This window comes from Emydura macquarii, unplaced genomic scaffold (assembly GCF_026122565.2).
Source record: "Emydura macquarii macquarii isolate MOO-44397 ecotype Brisbane River unplaced genomic scaffold, CSIRO-AGI_Emac_v2 contig_1363, whole genome shotgun sequence".
NCBI lineage: Eukaryota > Metazoa > Chordata > Testudines > Chelidae > Emydura > Emydura macquarii.
Window position 1 is genome coordinate 15,911,379 of NW_027131500.1, and position 15,321 is coordinate 15,926,699.

The following is a 15,321-nucleotide window of genomic DNA, read 5'->3' on the forward strand; positions in this document are numbered from 1 at the left end:
CTGTCCTTAGTCTGACACAGATCACAGAACTTCGCCTCCCCCCGCCCCCCCCCCGAAATAGGGTCTTAACTTCTGGCTGAATTACTGAAGTCCTCAAATCTTGATTTAAGAGACTTTAAATTATAGATTATGCACCATTTACTTTAGTTCACCCCAGCAAGTGACCAATGCCCCATGTTGCAGAGGAAGGTGACCATCCTCCAGGTTTTCTGCCAATCTGCCCTGAGGGAAAATTCCTTCCCTATCCCAAATATGGTGATCAGTTAGACCCTGAGCATGTGGGCAAGACCAGAGACCAGGCAAAGAATTGTCATTGGAGTTAGCAACTCTCATCACACTTAGGTTGTTTCTTTTCCTACTCATCTACATATTTGGATTAATAACTTCCATCTCCATCAGTTGTAATTAGAAGATGCTTTCTACCTAGGTGCAAGTTTTTAAAACAATATTCCTGAGCAGCCATAATGATTGGCTTTGAATAGAACACGTGTACATAGTGCTTTTTAAGAAGGGAAAATTGCCATCAACTACAATATCACCACAGCTTGCCTGGAATCAAAGGAAGCTAATTAATAGGAAAACTAATTTCCAACTTTATTATAAATAAATCAGTTTGGATGCCATTCAGCATGGATGCCCTCCACCTGCCTATTCACAGACATCCTTGCTGTAAGTGGCATGCCAACTTTCATGATGCTCAACCATTCTGGTTGCCAGGAAATGTCTAACCCAGACATAATTTTTGATTAATTAATACAGCAACACTCTTCGTTCACTTATTACTACTACTAATTACTGTAGCATCTGGGGATTCTATTGTGCTAGGTGCAGTACAGACACAGCAAAAAAAAAAAGACAGTTTGTGCCACAAGGGTCTTACTATCTAAATATAAGACAAGAGATAACTGATGGAATAGGGAAGACAAGTAAACAATGAGACAACTTTAGCCAGCCTAGTAGGCAGGAGTCTCTGCATGCTATCAGCTTCACCATTGTCAGTTTGTTTTGTTTTGTTTTTTAAAGTCATAGCAAAGGAGAATTCTGAGGAGGGGTCTGAAGGTAGATAATAAGGTGTCTTTGCAAATGTCTAACAGCAAACACCTCCTGAGTGTGTGTGCGGGGCCCAAGCATAATTTTTTTAGGCCCAGTACAAACTTGTAACCCGGGCCCCCTCCCACACACATACCACAATCCCTCATCCCATACATACAATCTCATGTTTTCCTCATAGTAATGGGCGTCGCAGCCTGGGCCAGGCCCCTCAGGGCCTCTGGGCCCCAGTAAAGTGTACCCTTCCCTGCTCCCCCATTGAGCCCTGTGTGTGAGGCAGCATGGGAGAAAGCAAGAAGGTGATCAGAGGTGAGCACCAACAGCTCAATAGCAAAAGACTGAGCACTAAAGAGAGCATTCTGTCCCTCTTGCCAAGTAAGCAATGACATTAAACTGTTCCATTAATTCCCATATATGGGGCTCAATCCACTTACCATGAAATAAAAAAAGCCTATCCGTTGATTTCATTGGGAGTTGGATCAGACTCATAATGAGAAGTAAAGACTTCAATTTCTTATCATATCTGTGTTTTACTCAATGTTTTAGAAAGTTGGTTGGAAAATTAAAAGATGAGGGAGAAGAGCTAAAACAAAGTAAAGTTGTTCCTTTCAAGATACCAGATGCAAAAAAACAATTATTAAAAGGGGGAAAGGAAATTATTACTTTAAACTGAATTTAAAATACACATTGTGAACTTGAAAAGCATAAATTGCCAAAATCGAAGTACCTCCCTTGTCCTGTCTATGAAGAGACAACCCGAAGAAGAAGGGACCTAAAGAAGCGCTCTATGTAGCTTGAAAGTTTGTCTTTCACCAACAGAAGTTGGTGCAATAGAAGATATTACCTCACTTATTTTGTGGGTTTATGCACAGAAGAATGATTTCCCTGGTAGTTTAAATGCAGCCACCTCTGATAATCCCAAGTATAGTAGTAAATACTGTATTTCTATTTCTTCAGTTTAAATCTATGGCAGATGGTGTAATTTGGAAAAAAATTGACAGATTTGATTGTTTCATGTGAACAGTTTAGTTAACTAAAACAAATGAATGTGCAAAGTATAGTGTAGCTGTGATCCATCTGGTCAAAGCTAAAATTTAATTTCTTCCAAAATATGGATTTAAAAATTGTCACTCTAATTTGTATTTAAAATATTTAGAGGCTTAATTAGGAAGAGATATTTGTAAGGGTGTTGACTGATGTTTTAATTTACATTTATAATTGCTCTATAATGAAATTTTATGTTACAAAACAACAAGAAAAAACCATTAAAACTAAAAAAGCAAAATGTATCTTTGATTACCATATCTTCTGTTCTATACACTGATATATTTTCAGAAGAAAAAAACCCTCTGGAAGATACTTAAGGACTTCGGTAAATCCTAGAGGAATCTAATCTAAAATGTATATAAATAAATGAGGAGCTCAGGCTTTGGGACCCGTTTCTAACAATGCTTGCTCACATTCAATAGTACCTTATTCTGCAAACAATTCCACTGATTCCAGAGATGGAACTGCTCACATACTAAAGTACGAGTAAAGGTAGCAGAATCAGAACGTTTGACTTCTTTTTTTTTCTCTTTATAGTTTATCTGATAATTTATCTGATTATTCAGTAGTCTGAGAAAAATGAAAATAAAATTTAGCACATAATTAAACCAACCATCCTTCAGACATTTATTCCATAGGCCCCACTACCAGAACCAACTCAAAACGAAAACATAAAATGAACTCCTCTTTCCTCCATAACATTCCCGTCTTTCTTCTTTCTCTTTTGATTTTTGGCAAATTGATTATCCTCTCTGCCACCCACACTCACAACTTTGTGCTCCGTTGTGCTGACTCTTCTCTTTCTTCCCCATCCTTCACCCAAACTGTCACCAAAATCCTACTAGTTCTTCCTCTGTAACATGTTTGAAATCTATCTTTTCCCTGCCATCCCTACTTTTAAAAAAAACATATCCATGCAAGTCACATCATTCCCTTTTTAGAACCTATTAACTGCCATCCCTTTTGCTTCACAGTAAGGTTCAAAGTTCTCATACTTACCTTCCAGGCCATGCAGAGCTCCATTGTCACATTTTTCTGCCTTGGTATTGCCAACCTGAACATTCAAAAAAAATTGAGAGGTTGACAAATATTTTGAGATTTGTAAAAAATAAATAAATACACTTCGGGTTCTTTTTATTTGTCTTCTGACTTTGAGCCTTTTAATGTAAATTCAGTTAACATGTTCAGACTTTTCACCACAACCATGAGGACTAGAAACATTTTTTAAATTTATTATTATTAATGAAAGCAGAGATTCTCACAAAATCACTTGACTATAAAAGGCAAAACAAGTATCATGCGACTTTCTATAAAGTGAGTTTATGTGAGTTGACAACACAGCTATTCTTACCCTCACTCTCTTCACTCAGCCAGAGCTTCCCTCATCAGTTCACTTTGGATCTGATTCTTCTCTCACCTGTTTGGGTATAAATCTGGAGTAACGCGATTGAAAAATCAATAGGTTTTGCTCAGTCTGAAATGAATGATGAAGTTGTCACTAGGGCGGAGTGGGCAATGACAACACACTCTGATAACCTCATGAGAGAATTAGATGGGGAAAGTATTAAGAATTAACTAAACAGTATTTATGTTCTAACAGTAGTTACCTTGGTTGACACAATATTGTCAGTCAGGAAATACTAGCTGCTGAAGATTTCTTAGGATTAGGAACAACGAACCTGAAGAAATTAAAATTGAAAGCCACACCCCTGATGCTACCCTGCATGACAGTTATAAAGGCCAGAGTGCCATAAAGGGACTCTAAATGCCCCTGACACAGGAGTCTTATTCAAGAGATGTTAAATACATAAGATTAAAATTACTGTGGAACATTCTCACAGCTATATGTATGCCAGCAATGTAAAAATGCCAGTGCAATTCATGCATCACTTGTACCATTTTTTTGTAAAGTTTGCTTCACATTCTACTGAGTTGGGGAAGGAACAAGGTGTTTATGTTGTGTGAAGATATAACTGCATATGGATGGGAAGTGCACTGTGGTGGAACAAGCAGCTGTAATGTAAGCCAAGTGTGCATCTTTGCAAAACAGTTCCAAAATGTATTTCGTTCCTGAACTGAATAGGCATCTCTTATTTTAAAAAGAGAGCCTTTTGATTTGGTGGATTTCTTCACCTTTGGGGGAATCGACTGGCTCGGAGGATTAGGTTTGCCACCCATCACTATGGCAAAGAGAATGACATATCTTCTCTCATATGGAAGTAGACCATCCAGAAAAGGCTGTGTTATCTGTCCTGTGGATAGACTTAAAATACCAATGCTGTGAAGCTACTCATGTTTCATGAACACTGCATTCATAATACCTTCAACCCCTTCTCCCCAATCCCTACAGACACACAAACAAAAACTAAAAATGTCTACCCTTGTTCAATATTCAGCTTGGCTGCAGATCTGAAGAAAAAGAATTAAACTCATAAGAGGAGCCTTCAAATGTATTTGAATAAATGCTCCATTTTTCATTCATATGTAATGAAGTCACCTGTAGATTTCTTCATTTGCCCCCCTCCCAGTATGCACACAAAAGTGTGTTGTGTGGGGGTGAAAACCTATATCAAAGATCATCCTAAAATGAACGATAACAATAGTGGATATTGGTAACACTATAATTTTTTGTTTCCTTCTAGACTATAATGATTAGTGCCTCAAATGCATTAATTTATAAACTTTTAAACAGCTGTATATTTATCTATTCTGAACATTTGCTAATCATGTAGGCCTTGACAGAACTAGTCTGCTGGAAAAAAAAAAGTGTCAATGTATTGAAAGAAAGAGAGCCCAGTTTAGGATTGTGATCATTTTCTAAGGTTATTTTTAAAAGGTGAGAAAATACACGATGGCAGCTAATGCCTAATATTCAGTGTTACCAGGTAACTGACTAGAGAGATGTGTCAGTGAGAGCCATCCAAATAAGGTAGATTCAGCAGAAGTAGCAGCATCAGGTAGGTAAGAATAAACACATTACCATCTTGTATTTATCTTTTATTTAAATTTAAGAAAGTAAATTTAAATTTACATATATTTATATACATATATTTTAGCACACTAGGAATAATGAATATGTAGATACAGTATACTGTACGCCTAAGACCAAATTCTGGGAATTGATATTTTAAACATTGTAGTAATTCTTCAGGGAGTAATAGATATTCCTCCTAATTATTAAAGAGAGTGGGATAATTAGAATGACCCACCCTGATTCACAAATATAAACAAATTGGGCCCTCACATAACAAAACACTTAAGCACATGCTTAGCTTTAACATGCAAGTTCTTTTGTAACATCAATGGGACTAATCATGTGCCAATAGTTAAGCATGAATTTCAGTAGTCTGTTGGATCAGGGTCCAAAAAAGCAGCATTAATTTACGATTGAGAGACCGATTCTTTAGGCATGAAAAATCTTCCTGACAAAAATTTCATCAAAACTGATACGTTTCCACAAAAAGTTTTGGTTTTGATGAATGGGCATTTTCTAACAAAAGAAGTTTAGTCAAAAAATTCTGGACCAGCTCTACTAATGAGCTGGATTGCTGTTCATAAACATTTCTTTCTAGCTATCTTCTAGATTTTCCATTTATTTGAGTAACTATGTTGGTTCTAGTAGAGATGGGCAATTCGGGCCGTGTTCAGGTGCAGAGCAGGCAAAGAGAAAAAGTCTGGAGTTTTAATCATCTCTAAATTTTGGATACCTGAGAGATTTTTGCCTCATATCATGAAAACCTTATGATCAAATGGCTTTGTAACAGGTGCGCCATTTCAGATTTTGGTGGAGGGGCAACTTTAACTGTGATTCGATGGGCTAGTTAGGCACCTGCAAATTCTAGTTTTTTTGTAGATAACTACTTAGAAATTATCTCACATGAGCACAGTATCTAATTTCTATATAAAGAAAAAATATATTAGACCCACTCATCTCTAATACTTACATGTTCGGACATCTTGTATCAAGCCACTTAAGGGACACAGGTTAGGTTTAAAATTTTACAATTGAAACAATGGTAGAAAAATCTAGATTACTTTCTATCATTTAGGTTACTTACTTTTTGCAGTTCACCAAGCTTGGAATAGATCGTTTAAATTTTGGAAACATTCTATTAGGGCAAAGCACTGTAAGTTTATACTGAACCTGCCTGGAGTTATAAGGGGTGTTACCATACTCCTAATAAATAAACTAGAAACTGACTTTAAACAGGAAAGAAACTGACACTTTCAAGTCACTTTCACAGTATTGCCAATCCCAAATCATTAAAAATCATGAGATTATGTAAAAATAATAGATTTAGGGTTTGTTTCTTTTTATTTGCCTTCTGTTTTTTTAAACCTTTAGGGTGTACTGGGGTCACATTTTGAAGCTTTCTCCACAGCCGTGAGGGCTAGGAACCTATCCCTGCAACAAACCCCGTTGCCAGCTCTGCCCACACATCGACTCTAGTGACAGCATCACTGGTCCTAACCACGTCAATCACACCATAAGGGGCTCATTCACCTGCACATCCACTAATGTTATATATGCCATCATGTGCCAGCAATGCCCCTCTGCCATGTACATTGGCCAAACTGGACTATCACTACGCAAAAGAATAGACAGACACAAATCAGACATAAAAAATAATAACATCCATAAACCAGTCGGAGAACACTTCAATCTCCCTAAGCATTCTGTTGCTGACCTGAAAGTTGCTGTACTTCTCCAAAAAAACTTCAAAAACAGACTTGAAAGAGAAACTGCTGAGTTAGAAATTATCTGGAAACTTGACACATTCAAACTGGGTTTAAACAGGGATTTGGAATGGCTCTCTCATTACAAGAAGTAATTTGCTCTGATCACCCATTCTTACTTCCTACTCAATGGTTGTCATTAAGCCTCAAGTATCTGGCTTTTATCCACCTACCCCATTGTTATCTATGCCCTTGGATATGCATATGTTACCTCCTATATATGTTTCCTATTTGCTGTATCATTTCTACCAACTGCATCTGAGGAAGTGAGCTGAAGCTCATGAAAGCTTATGCTTGCTGAAATTAAATTTGTTAGTCTTTAAAGTGCTACAGAATTCTCGTTCCATCTGGAACCGTATCCAAAACAGATCTGGAAAAGAGGCTCCATGCCCTTCTACTTTCCAGTCTAACCAAGAAACAAACCTGTATAAACAAACTTATAACTAGCTATTTGAATTCAAGCCATTCCTAAATTAAAGGGTAGATTTGGATTGGATTGGAGGTTCTGGTTCAGTCCCATCTCTACAAATCTGGCCTAGAGAAACTAAAGGTATATGGGTGTTGCTGAGCTCAGCATTGTTGTGCCTAACTGATGTAGATTCCTCAAACTCATTTTCAAAAGATTTAGGCACTTGGGAGCCTAACTCCCATTGACAGTTGATAGGATTTAAACTTCTAAGAGCTTAAATCACATTTGAAAATTAGTTAGACTCCTGAGCACAGCAATGCCTAGATACCTTTAAATATCTGGGTCTCTGTGTCTAATTTTTGTTGATTTCTTTGTTGTGATTTCATGGCCTCCACCACATCATGAAAAGTGGATAAATCCAGATAAATCAAATCTATACTTATATTTGGCACTTGGAAATCATGATGCAGTACAAATACTTGGAATGAAACGAGTGAATCCTAGCACTCTAGGGGTAGTGGTTTAAAAAGAACAATGTTCCACCTCTCCAGAGGTGAGCTATAAACTCCCTTTTGCACCCTGTGTCTATCTTGAAAAGGATTTCCTGCTGTACTTGAGCAAAAATAATAATTTCATTTATTAAATGTCTTTCTTGTGAAGCTGCTCCGGGATCTTTACAATAATTTAAGATAGAAAAGGCTTTAAAATGTCATAGAAGAGCATATAAAGAGAAAAAAGACTGGTATGGTGTAATTATAAAAATGGAGAGTGGCTCTTAAACAGAAGTCCAATATGTAAATATTAAATAGCATTGTCTGAGCTATCGATTACCAATATAGCAAGAAAAAAGTTCATGAAAGTCAAACAAAAATACATTTATTTGTATGATTCTCAAAACCTTCCTGTTTCCCATGCCTGAGAAGAAATACTGGATACTGTTTAGTGTACAATAGTAAATTAAGTGCACAGTATAAATTGACAGACTACAATTAAATGACCAAAAAAGCGTAATCCAAAAAAGATCTTATATAGTAAATCTATTTTATTTACATAGCCAGATGGGTATGTTATTAAATATGTAAAACAAGTGCTGCAACCTTTAACCCACTGGCTAAGTAAAAAACGTGTTTGTACTCTTTTGAGAAACAGCACTGCTATCTTCAGAGGTTCTTAGGGATGAATCTGTAATTCATAATTTATTCATGTTTTCTGCTGCTCCTCATGAAAAATGAATATTCTACATAGTCTACAGGCAACGATACATAATACTAGTAAGTGGTTTTTTGGAGGTTATGCAAATAAACTGAAATATGATGTATAGCATACTGAATTGAACATACTGACCTATACAAACTGAACAACATACAAACAAATATAGCCAAGATCCAGTTTTTCTGAACACTATGATACTTTCCCATCTGTAGTCTTACAATTTAAGGCCCTAATCCAGCAAAAGTCCTGTTTATATAAATAAGCAAAAGGATTATTTATATGTACACTATATTCTTTTGAAGTCAGTTAGACTCTCTGCAGTACTAATGATTCACCTGTGTAGACCCTTTGCTTAACTTCTTGAAATACACTTCGTGTGTAACCCTACTACAAAGTTACAATAAAAAATGAACTGACAGCAATCTATTTGGCAAGGATCAACTGAGAGTGTATGTTGGACCACCAGTGTTCATAAATCCTTGCAAAATAAATCCACTGATTTGGGGATTAGAATTCCTGGTTTGTTTGGCTTTTCCATTGTTTTTAACCAGGAAAAGTAGAACACCTGACAGTTCTCCTGGGAAAGGGTTAGAGTTTTCACAGTGAAATCTGGTTTTGTCCAGTAATGAAAATGATTGCACTTGGCTTCAACGTCTGTGGTCATCAAGAATTCTCCAATCCTAAAATTCCACAGAAAAATTTTCCCACCAAATGTACAGAGGGATTATTATATATACGTTTGTCTGTTACCCAAGTGTGCTATGTTGTAACTCAGATGAAGTTGTAGAGCAGCTTTAAGTCTAAAACAAAACTAGAGAATATGAATAAAAACATAAGAAAGGGAGGATTTGACAGCGGCCTTCAACTACCTGAAGGGGGGTTCCAGGGAGGATGGAGCTAAGCTGTTCTCAGAGGCGGCAGATGACAGAACAAGGAGCAATGGTCTCAAGTTGCAGTGGGGGAGGTCTAGATTGGACAGTAGGAAAAACTTTTTCAGTAGGAGGGTGGTGAAGCACTGGAATGGGTTATCTTGGGAGGTGGTGGAATCTCAATCTTTAGAGATTTTAAGGCTAGGTTCGACAAAGCCCTGGCTGTGATGATTTAGTTGGGGTTGGTCCTGCTTTGAGCAGGGGGTTGGACTCGATGACCTCCCGAGGTCCCTTCCATCCCTAATTTTCTATGATTCTTTGAAAGCTAAAATTGTTTATTAACATCGGAAACAACTTCAAATATTTAATATAGATGAGCAACTTAGAATTAACAAGATAATCACCCTAGCTTGCTTCAGTCTTCTATCTGAATTTGTATGCCATTTTGTGACAGAAAAGTATACAAATAGACACACTTCCATATGGAACAAGAGATAGAAAGGTCATGGTCACCATTATCATTCATCAAGTCATTATTGATTTACTATCTCATCAGCTTACTTGTTGGGGGGGGGGGGGGGGGAAATCATATTGATCATCTTCTGTCAGTCTCAGTAAGCCTCAGCCCATAGTATTATAGGGGATTTTAGTGCCACAAGTATTACAAACTGAATTGACTTGGAGTATGAAACACAACTGTAAAAGCCAAGAGTAAGCAATAGTGCTGGTGCTCCATAGGAATATATTAAATGGCATGCATTTGTGCAGTCCAAGCAGCTTAGAAAAAAAAAAAATCATTACTGTCAATGTCTCTTCACTGCAATACAGTTTGTCAATTTCTCTTCTATATTCATTCAAGTTACTGTTTTCTCAGCTTGAAGAAAAAGTTTCAGTGTAAAATAAAATACATCTATTTATGAAGGATAAATAATCATTACAATATTTTTACATCTTTTAAATGAGCAAACAATTAACCTGGAAGCTATCATCTTGACAGCCTAAGCCAGTATAGGACACAAGACATGTTGCTCCACATATACAAATGAAAAAAGTAGGAGATTCATAGTTATTGAAAGGTACATGTTTGAGAATTATGAATAAACCCTAGTTTCCTGATTCAATTAAAAAAAACAACAACAACTACCCTTAACTAATAACTCTGAAAGTCTCCTGGCTTCCTAAAGCAGTAATGTGTTAAGTAACACTTCCTATGTATCCAACTGTAGCATCAAACTGAACTTCCTTCCTGGAAATATCAGTGAAACAACAGCTGTCACTGAAACATCAGAAGCATTCTCAATTACAAAGATATTTAAAAATTGGCAGGTATTTCAGAAAATGGTTTTGAAATTGTACTTTTAAATACTTAGTCTTCTTTGGTAAATATTTATCTGACTAGTGGCATGTTCCTACTCCCATTAAAGTCAATGTGAATTTTGTCACTTCAATGGGTGCAGGCTTTCACATGTTCCAAATAATTACTACAGTTTCTCTTTAATTTCCCTTAAAGCTCCTAGTGACATCATGCTAACAAGGAAATACAAATTAGCACTGATATGCCAGACACAGTAAGAAAGTTACTTAAAAGTAACAAACAATACTCCTGAAAACATGGTTCCTTGTTTTGAAGGAAAAGGCACTGTACTAAAGTGAAGAAAAGGGATAGCAGCTCAGCAGAAGATGCAATAAACATACCTCTACAGTCTGAGAACCAGATTCACTTGCACTGGTGTAAAACAGGGATTACTCCACTCACCTCAATTTAGTTATACCAGACACAGAAGTGGTAGAGAAGAAGAATTACCCCTGACTTTTTAAGTATGGTCTCTTCAAAGGAGGTCATTCTCTGCTTGTTGGTGTTTCTTTACTCTGTTTGATCAGCTGCAATATCAAAATCTTTAGGTGAAAGCTTGAGGCTGTCTAAAATGTGTTTATCATCAAAAAAACAAATACATAAAAACATCACTCAAGAGTTCTGCTCCCCATATGTATTCAGACCCATACCAGCTTCGTTTAGCATTCACTACTTTTTACTTGGGTTGTCACTGAAGAGCAGACTAGCTATGGAAATGGAGTAGGACTTTTTTTCCCCCCAGCAGAATTTCTAACTAAATTCTGATTATAGAATTTTCATTACTGGTGATAATGCTGAAGTCAGACTGACTTTCAGGCTAGGCTGGCTGTTACTACACTCACTCCTCTCCCTACCTCTCTCTCTCCCTTTGTTACTTGTGAAGCTAGCACATTTGATGACACAATTTGTGCTGAGGCACTTTTCAAAATATAATCACACACAAAAAAGGTGATATGGACACCCGCACTCCCACTTGTCAACCTAAACATTGCATATTATTGATTCTGATTTTAATCAGAGGGCTATTTATGCATTGTGCCTACCACAGCACAGTTGAATTTCATATCTATTAGAAGCAGCTTGTAACTTTGGCTCATCAAGAACTTGAAAACAATGAACCAGATCCAGTCAATAAATCATGCCAGAAATTGTTAATTATGTCTAAAATAACACAAGTGGAAGGCACCAAGATTTCTAATTTAACACCCATGAAAAGTTTAGACCTCAAAACGATACAGTAGGATAGTGGGCACAACCCATGCTGAAAATTTGTTTTCTTTCCAAAGTCACATTTTTAAAAAATCTCTTTTCAAAATACCTTATAACCCATGACATTATCCAAGCCTAATCCAGATAAATTATTCTTTTGGAAATAAATTATATATTTCTAGGCTTTATAGTGCAAAATATCTATACCCATATTGCTCCATTCTTCCATACCGTGCACAGTTCCACTGTGAATTGGGACTTTTCTTTTCAACACACATAGCAGATAAAATAGCACTTACCCATGTCAGCAGCACCTCTTCATAATCATTGACCAGGCTAATAGTAAAGAGTTCATGAAGAGAAAAACAGCTCATTAGCACTCTCCTTTCACACTATTGTATTCCTATTCAAATCATCATATAATTGTTCCATTTCACAGTTGGATGTTCAAATCAGTTTTTACTAAAAATCACCCGATGCCACTTAGACCTTTAAAACATCTTGGAGCATGGCCATAATTTTCCATACCCCCTTGTGTTTAGGTACAACTAAATATGCTTTAGCAGAATCCAGATTTCCACATTTAGTTGCATTATTGTTAGCCATTGCACTTTAAGTTTAGTGTACAGTCTCAGTCCATTTCCTCATGGTTCTTAAAAACCAGAGAGGCAACGACCCCTTCTAAGCAAAGGCAAGCTCAGCTATTGTCAAATGGCTTTGTGGTTTGGAGAAGAGCTTAACTCTCCTCTCAGCACATTCTTAAGGTTCTTAGTATTCTTACTTCAAATAATATTTTGTAATAAAATCGGAAGATTCAAATAAAGCTTGAGAGCTCATGATACTGAAAACAGAGGTGTCATCTGGTAGTCTTCACATACAAAAAGCTGGTCTGTACTGGGTACACTAGGAGAGTGAAATTTAATCATCTGCCTAGCAGAGAAGATGGGGAAGGGAAAAACTGAAATATGCACAGATGCAGTAAGAAACAAAAAGGTCAGTATATTGTTTCTTTTAGGAACATTCTTTGTAGCATGTTATAAGGCACTACACTTTGGGAAGCGGGGCAATAGATCCAAAAGAACAACCTGCATCTCTGGACTGTAGTTACATGTAGTGGTTGTTTCATAGTTGCTGCTTCCTATTTCAGTTACATTAATAATTAAGGACTGTCCATAATTAGGATAAATGTATTCTCCAGCAGGGATTTTGAGACTCCTACAGCAGATGAATTTATTATTTGTTGACATCCCTCTAGATTAAATGGGAGAATTATCTTTCATCAGCTGCCCTTATATCATTATCTCGTTCTGCATTTCCAGTTCTCTGTTCTGTTTCAGCTCATTTTATTAGTTTTTACAGTATCCTTTTCCAACTACTATCCCCTTTCTTTTCTTCTGTTCTCACAGATTGCTTGTAATTACCACATTGGTTCATAACTTCATTTTATATTTATAAATCCCTTAATTATACTGTTGTACTCAAGTGAAATTTTGATGACATGTAAGCAACTTGAACCATTCACACTCAAACTGTTCTCTTGCCAACTCTTCACACTGTTTCACCTTGCCCTATCACTTAGTTTGAGTTCCTTCTTTATTTTTACAGTAGCTTTCTTCTGCTTTTTACTTATGGAGAGGAGAGTGCTTCAAAGTAAGAGCAACACATTTAAACTTACCGTAGTATTGCTGTGTAAGGATGTTTTATAAACCTGAACAACAAATCATTCCAGGTATTCTGGCACTCTTCGTTTTAATCAATACAATAAATCATGAAAGGTAGCTTTTCTGCACAAACTGTTTTACTCAAAATTTCTAGAATGCGTAATTCAATCAATTTTGCTAGTTTTTTGGGGTTTTTTAAAGAAAAGATTAGCAGCAATTTAACAAAAAATCCGGAAGAACAGACTAATTTTAATAAGGGTGATTTAGCAGCAGTTTACAAGTACAGTGAGTTCTCTAAGACTCTGTTAAGAGTTCAAAAGACCAGGGGGGAAGAAATAATCATGCAGTTATGTCCCCCAAATCTAACACAAACTACATTTTAATGGCATAAAACTAAAGGAACCAAGATGTGTAGGGTAGGAGAAATGGAAGGTCACTTGTTGTCCACAACATTGCTCTTATGTATTTAAGTCATATGAGTAGACAAAACGCCTACTAGTGCCCTTCAACAGGGACAATGAGTAAAGAATATGAATGTGTGTTCACATTTTAAGCTCCAATGATTGCAACATTGCATGATATAATTATTGATATATAAACTATTCCTAGGAGTCTATAGGAGCAGAATAGTAGCCATTAAAATAGTTTGTGAGTTCTCTAGTGCACTCCCAAACTATTGAAAATAACAATACCACAATTCCTAAGCAGTTTTTATACATCTCCATAATGTTTCCAGGGCACCTCACAGAGACTAAAAAAGGCTTTAATAATATCAAAATTATTCCACATCAAAATTAACAAAGCACACTGGATGCTTATTCCCAATTAAATACATATATTTTAGTATGCCAAATATTCAGATGATAGAAAGATATCGGCAATAAGAATTTATTCTTTGACTGTACCTTACATAGTTACCAATTACCACAGCTATTCCAAGGCTGAGCAAAACAGCTTTGAAAGAATACTTACGCTGAATAAGCTATATGAAAGTAAGTGAATATTCTGGTCCTCTTCCATTTAAATTATAATAAAAAAATGACTTAAAGCTGGCCAAAACTCAGGATTTCTGGTTCACAAGAAAATTTTGGCATTTAGAAATTTGATTTTGTTCCACATAGGAATTAATCTAAATTTTTCAAAAATTTTCACAAAGTGGAAAACCTGAAAAATAATTGCATCAGGAATACTGACGTATGGCATGTTCAGAATGAAATTTGCTCCACAGGATCTGCAGCTGCAGAGTGAAATTAATATTCATGTGAATTTCACCACTGCTCTTGTATGGTGGAGATGACCTAGAGTAGCAGGTACTGGAAACCCCAGGGCAGTCCGTCACAACCCTTTCTGTGATTCAGCAAAAGTTTGTCAAATCCCACTCATTTCTACAAGAAATTACAGGTTTGATGAACCAGCATTACCAAGAAATCAGCTTTGTTGGAAAATTTCTACCCAGCTCTGTGTGTATGGGAGCTGTTTATGAGAAGAATTAGCAAAGTTGTATGAAATTTTCGTAGCGAAACCTATAACCAGGTGACTGGTTTCTGGTTTTGTTACAATTCTCTGTGAAATCTAGTGCCTACTGAAGTCAATGGCAAAACTTCAATGGAAACAAGACTTCAAAGCTAGCTCAAACAGAGGATATGGAAAAGTTTCACCAAATTTGTGATTTTATTTTGTTTGCTAATTTTTGGAGAATCAAAGTTCAAGCTTTAAGAGAACTCATTGAATTTTGAATGAATCTAGGAAAGAGTATGTATTTAATGGAAACCA

At 36.4% G+C, this 15,321-nt stretch overlaps 1 long non-coding RNA gene across 1 annotated transcript in view; it reads right to left on the reverse strand.

The window, feature by feature from the left end:
• The window catches only part of LOC137155601 (uncharacterized), a 98,257-nt gene that overhangs the window by 12,417 nt on the left and 70,519 nt on the right, over positions 1-15,321 (reverse strand). Inside the window, exons 2-3 of the long non-coding RNA XR_010920567.1 lie at positions 3,449-3,514; positions 3,097-3,151 (exon numbers count right to left, since the gene is read on the reverse strand). This is a non-coding gene — a long non-coding RNA (uncharacterized lncRNA). The remainder of the gene's footprint in view (positions 1-3,096; positions 3,152-3,448; positions 3,515-15,321) is intronic.